The sequence below is a fragment of the Lolium perenne genome, chromosome 7 (assembly GCF_019359855.2).
Source record: "Lolium perenne isolate Kyuss_39 chromosome 7, Kyuss_2.0, whole genome shotgun sequence".
Classification (NCBI taxonomy): Eukaryota; Viridiplantae; Streptophyta; class Magnoliopsida; order Poales; family Poaceae; genus Lolium; species Lolium perenne.
This window is the reverse complement of record NC_067250.2, coordinates 246979053-246985407: the sequence shown is the minus strand read 5'-3', so window position 1 is coordinate 246985407 and position 6355 is coordinate 246979053. Positions and strand designations below refer to the sequence as shown.

The following is a 6355-nucleotide window of genomic DNA, read 5'->3' as shown; positions in this document are numbered from 1 at the left end:
TCACACACAATCCTATCTGGGAGCTAGGGCTTCGGCGATTGTACGCGTCACCGTCGATGCGCTGCTTCCTGGTGGTATGGTGGTGTTCGCGATGCTCTGGTGGTGCCGGTGCTTGGCATGGCTCCGGGCTTAGTCGCGGCTTGGCGCAGGTGACGCCGCCGTGACTAGCTTGTACCGTCGTGCCGCCATGGATGCCACCACGGTGCTGCGGCTCCAGATACCCCTCCTTTTCCTCTCTGCTTTCTCCTCTTCTTTCTCCTCTAGTGGTGCTAGGTCTAAGGATGGACCTTGGTCTTGCTTAGTGGCTTGATTAAGGACCTCTGGTTGCTGTTGTTCTATCCTTTGCCAGGATCTAGGGATTTTTGGTTCTGCTAGGGCTTGGCTATTGCTGCCTTGTTTCTTGGTTACTATGGGTCCTTGCTATGCTAGGTTGTGTCTTCATGCTATGCTATATATATTGATATGTCAGTGATGATTTAGTTGAAATATATTGAACTGTATGAGTTCCAAGATTTATTGGATGCTCTTAATTTAAGTCTGAACCCCATTGCGATGATTTGAACCGGTCAATTTGTAATTACTAGTGGGGCTCGGCTTTTTTTAAAATCAATACCACATATAATTATAGTAAAAAATAGTACATGGTAATGAGACACCAACTGGCTTCAACTATTACAAGAAAAAAGTATGAAAGAAACCAACAAATCTCCGAGGTTTTTAAACCATTTCTTTTTCCATGACATAAGCTTGACTTTTCTTGAGGCAGCCAAAGATAGAAACCAAACCACTGACCAGAAAATATCAATGAAGGTTCTTCCATACTTTTAATTTCAGCAGCAACGCCAAGGCTACGTGCACACGCGCAACCATTGAGTCAATCACCATCGGCAAGAGTACTAACATCAGTATGTGAAAGAAAAGCAATCGAACAGCTTGGTCGACGTCGCCGGGAGCCCGAGAGTACGAATCACCATTTTCGAGGATGTAGCAGCCGAGACAAATATTGCAAGGACAAACATCCTCCTGGCAACCATGAGAAAATATCCTAATCGATCCGGCGAAGCAAAATTGGAAGAACAACACCTAGAAAAATTTAATCTTCCAACACCACCATTAAAATTTATTAAGAATTATTTTAAGTTTTGATCCATGTATTCATTTCATTTAGTTTGCAAATAAAAATATTTCTTAATGACATTCGGTGTACATAGTTCACATTTATATGAATATGTGATTTGTTTTTAAAGGTCTAAGCTCCAGAAAGGTGGTTTTGTTATTTTTTAGAGTCTGAGATCCATATGCAGTTTTTGTCGTAACCTGGCATCTTGGCCCAACAAGCTCTTATTATTTCCACAAGATATCCAACCTGCATATGTCATGTAGCGAACATTAGCATTGATTTTTAATGGATAAAAATCCTACTACCTTTGTATATAAATAGACGTCGCAAGTATATCTAAATTTAGATGTATTTGAACATTCTTTAGTACGTGTATAGATACATTCCAATTCAGATAAATATCCGACATCATTTTATAAACAGAGGGAGTAGTACTAATTTATTTCAATATTATCACATTTGATAATGTCTCCAAGCTTCCAACGGATCTTCTATTATGGGTCATTTATTTAGGAGGGTGGAATACTACTTCCTCTATATGGCTTTTTAAGAAAAATTTAAATAATTAAGTTCCAATCTTATAATTTGTGTGGCTTGTCTTTACTATTAAATGGGAGTTGGTCGTTTGACACTCAACGCATTTTGGTGATCATCATTGAAAAGATCCTGGCCATCCAATCTATTCTCCCTACTCCGCTTCGTCCGATCAAGTCAAAGACCAAATATCCCCACGCAGAAGTTAATTATGGTATATAAAGATCACACGTACATCAAATTATGGTATATAAAGATCACGTACATCAAAATATGGTAACATCGCAATCACATATCAAGTACATCAAAATAAGTAAGAAAGTTGCCATGTTGCCGCGAATCAAATCAATCATGATACACTCCAGGAAGACACTTTCCTTCATTGCACGATCATCATCCTTGTACCAACCGTCTAATCAATCACCGAACCAAAAAAAAACATGAACTGTGTCTCCGCTTTTTCTCGCCGCCGTTCCAGGTATGTCTTCGTTGGAGCACACTTCCCATCACTCCCCTTTTTCTCACCGCCGTTCCAGGTAGAGCATGATCTGCTAGCCATTCGTCTAGGAAGAACATGAAACAATGAGAAACTGAAAATGTGCAGCTAGGTGTTATGTACGGCTATGCTGGTTTTCCTTTCTAGCTCACATCTTACTTTTCCTTTCTAGCTCCATCCTCCTTGTTCTGTTTGCTCCCTTGAGTTTTTCCTTCCTATGAAAATTTTCAGTAGCATTACTGTCGATAATAAGTTTGAAGAGACAAAGTTAAGGCAGTAAAAACATGGATCTGCTGAAGTATCTACCATACACGTACCATCATGTTTGGCATGGGGGGAGGACTGATGCGCTTCATGAGCTGGAGGTTGCTTCCTTTGGTTTGATTCAGCTGCGGCGGAACTGTTGGATGCCACTTTATCCTTAGAGACGCTCGCCTGGAAAGGAGATGCGGAGATCGATGGAGCCTTAGTTTCTTGCAGTGGGACACGGACAGGGTAGCTCCCCTGCATTGGGTTCACGAGAACGGAGGCAGCCTCAGCAGGTGGCACGACGCCCATGTTGAATGGTCCTCTCGGACCAAAGAATGGTGCGGATCTCGTTGCGGCAGCGCCGGCAGCCGCTGTTGTGGGCCAGAATGAGTTCATCTTCTGGAGGCGCTGGTTGTATTGGATCTGTTGTGCAATGTAACAATGTGTAGCGCAGCGCTTCGGTCGTACTGTCGGCGGAGGAACCAATGCTGCATGCTGCAATGTAGAGAAGACTACCATAAGACTTGGGAAAGAAATTCGCTCCAATGTATAGAACAGAAGCATTGCTGAAGTGAGAAAACAAACCTGTAATCCAGAAGAGGTACCCGGCTTGATGTCCATAGGATGATGAAGTCCTGGAGTTGATAGTCCTGGAACTGGACCAAGGTAAGTGACAAAATAAGAGACATCAAGCTTTAGACCACAAATACTTCAGGGAGCAAGAATGAGCACAAGTATGTGCGAAATAATCAGTAAGTGTAAGTGTCGGTGCTGTGTTGAGGCTCCACTAACAACAATCACCAGGATGGCCATCGCCAAAGACCGCGGCCACCAACGTGCTTACCCCTGGCTCACCATTCTGAAAGTATGTGCGGAAGAAACAATACAAATAAAACAATCCATTAAGGTTTACATAATCTGGATAGTCAAAATGTGCAGTACGAAGTCAAAAAATTGAGGTTATTTTTCTACAGTACACAATATTTTCCAAAATCTTGAAATACCCATACATGAAAAAGGATGTAGCATGTAATCCTAAAACATGTAGAAAAAGAAGAAACTAAAATCTCTGAGAACCTCTTTGAAAGTTTGTTGCTGCCAAGACATCATTTTTGGAGTCCTCAACTTCAAGAAAGATGGAATGTAAGCAATGTAAAACAAGATTGAAATTAAATATTCATATGCAGGTCATGCCAAAAATCCAGAAGCACATAATAAATTCTCAATCTAAAGTCTCTTTGGAAAGAAACATGTCATTTGGTATTTTCAATTTTCATCAGCTATTTATTTTTCCCAAACTTGACAGCCTGGAGTGTATTCTATCTGAATAACCGCATGCTATCTGAATTCTTCACATAGGCCTTATGATATGTATTTCTAAGTAGCACCAAACAAAGAGGTACTGCAGTCAACATTCAAGCATTTTCACTGTGGAGTGAAGTTGATTATTTGTTCCCAGTAGCTCTTAACATTCACACATGAATGATGTTCTATTGCGCGCCTATCCAAAGCGTCAAAAAAGTTAACAAAAGAGATACCCGATTTTCAAACGGAACATATTGCATGGATGTTTGGAACAAATAAATATTGCCCCTCGAAAGTATAACCAACAAAGCTCAACCTGAGTTCTGGAATGTACCTCACTGCAGCCGAGATATTTTGATCCAAAGAAGTAGTAAACCACATCAGCAACAAGTGTAGATGGATATAACGGTCATTATCAGGGAGGGATGATTGATTCTCTGATAGTAGCACATCCCGTGGACGACCCGGCGGATTGGAACCTGGCAACGCGCGAGGTCGAAATCGGCGGCGTCTGTTGGTGCCGCGAGATTAGTACCTAATATAGCGTGTGTTGAATACGCGATTGACTTTCATTTCAGCATCTTGCATACGCATGTGTATACCAGAGCAGCCTCGTACGATACTGAACGAGCATTTAACGACATTTATTGGCACGGTGCATGGTAGATTGCCGTATGCTGTACGAGGTCACTTAATTGCCATCGGCAGGCGCCAACCTGGTATCCTCTCCCCTGGCCACCAGCTCTCGACGAGACACCATTAAAATGATTAGTTTGGAACACAAAATCTTAAACATACCTTTTATATATATAAATGGTGCAAAAAGTAAAAAAATGAGTAGTTTGGACTAATAAAAATGAACATTTTGTACTAATGGTGCAGCTTGTAAAAAATGTGATGTTGTACTAATTCAAATCAAGTATTTTTTACTAATGGTTCCCTCTTACTACCAAGAGCAGCACAATTAGCACTTTACACATGTAAACGAGAGATTGTGAAATGACATTATTTTTCGAGATGGGAAGCATTCGAGCATTCGACAGAACTTAGAGTGAAAAACATGGTGTAAGCAATAATTAGCAAACACAGTTACACACGTAAAGTGAAAAGGGTTATCTTAATTAACATCAAATTTTCAGAAAGAACAATTCAACAAAAGTAAAAAAAAAGATAGAATTCAACTAATTGGGAATCTAAATTATTAATCTGGGAACAACCAAAAAATGGAATCGTGCATTTAGTTCTTTTTTCAAAACTGGTCAATCAGATGAATGAACTAAAATACATGATTGCTCAGTCGTCGATGAGATATGGAAAGTATATGAACAACATAAAAATACATATACAATTCATCGCCGAACCATTTTGATGGTAAAAGAAATAACACCATTCAACACCTGTCTGTACCAGATCGGAATGAAATCAAAATAATAGAATCAATTTACCAGAAGCATTTGGATTGGAAGAAAATAATAGGATCCCTTTACCAGATCGGACTGAGATCAAAGAAAATGCATACAAATCGAACATGCAAGCCAGGTTGAATCTTTGAAACGAAAAGAAACTTCGCCATGTCAACTGAATCTGTCCAAATCATGCACAGAAACAAAAAAGAAATACAAAGTACTACTGAGACAAAGTGGGAAGAAATCGAACAGCAGATTGAAAGCCGGCTTCGGCACGGGCCGGCACTGCCGCTGTGGCGGGGGCCTCTCAGCTGATGAAGACGGAGCCGGCGCCGCCCCCACCGCGGCCAAGCGCCGCCTCGACTCGGCCACTGCGCCCCGCCGGAGTCCTCCGCCACCCGACGCCCGATCTAGCCCGCACCGACGAACAGCCGCCGCGGTGGTCATCAACGCCGGCCAGGAGGCACGCTGCAGCTCGAGGGCGTGCGTGCCGGTGAGTATCTGGACGCGGCGACTCACCGTGGACGGCCGCTGCTCCCAGCCGAACACCACCTTGACGGCCGCTGCTCCCCGCCGCCGGCCTCCGCCACCAGAGCTAGCTCGGCCAACAATCCCTCCTCCGATTCCCGACCTAGCCTGCAGCGCCGCACTGCCGCTGCGGCATCACCGCGCGGTGGAGCTCGAGGGCTCGGGGGCGGGTGATGGTGGGAGGTGGGCAGTACGGGATGCGCAAGGAGCGCAGGGGTGTTGTGCTGAGCTGCTTCCAGTTGTGAGAGGTGGTGAGGGAGAGGGTGGGTGGCTATGAAGGAGAGGGATGCGCGTCTTGGTACAGGTGACCGTTGGCGCGGGTTAACGCGTCTCCCTCCGGCCAGAGTTATTGCGGCCTGCTACTGATTTAATACATCAAATACCAGCTACCGAAATGAGTGGGGAAATGCGGAATACACGATTACCTGCTAATACATCGCTAATCTTGAACAAAGCAACGGGCGCGATATCATCCTCGCGCGTTGCCAGGTTCCGTTCAGCATATTCGATCCCGTGGAGGCCAATAGTAAAGATAGTTCTGCTTGTTATCAGTAGCTAGGTGAACGCGGTTCTTAACCAGAATAGAATCTTCTGCAGAACATAAATCCCTGGTTAAGCTTTGTTGGTGGAACTGTGCTCGCAAAGATGGATATTGACAGTCGTATCCTTTGTCCGCTCTGACCAGTCTTTATAGAAGGCTTCCCCTAAGCCTGTGGC

At 43.5% G+C, this 6355-nt stretch overlaps 1 long non-coding RNA gene across 2 annotated transcripts; it reads right to left on the bottom strand.

Annotated features, from left to right (window-relative positions):
• Positions 1–1863: 1863 nt before the first annotated feature.
• On the bottom strand, positions 1864–5945 carry LOC127313194 (uncharacterized). 2 transcript variants are annotated; one of them, XR_007858827.2, is made up of 5 exons: positions 4039–5939; positions 2985–3258; positions 2468–2894; positions 2310–2365; positions 1864–2217 (listed from the first exon to the last, which is right to left on the bottom strand). It is a non-coding gene; the product is annotated as an uncharacterized lncRNA (long non-coding RNA). The 2 variants fall into 2 exon arrangements; XR_007858826.2 differs by having other exon boundaries at positions 2985–5945.
• Between the last annotated feature and the right edge of the window lie 410 nt (positions 5946–6355).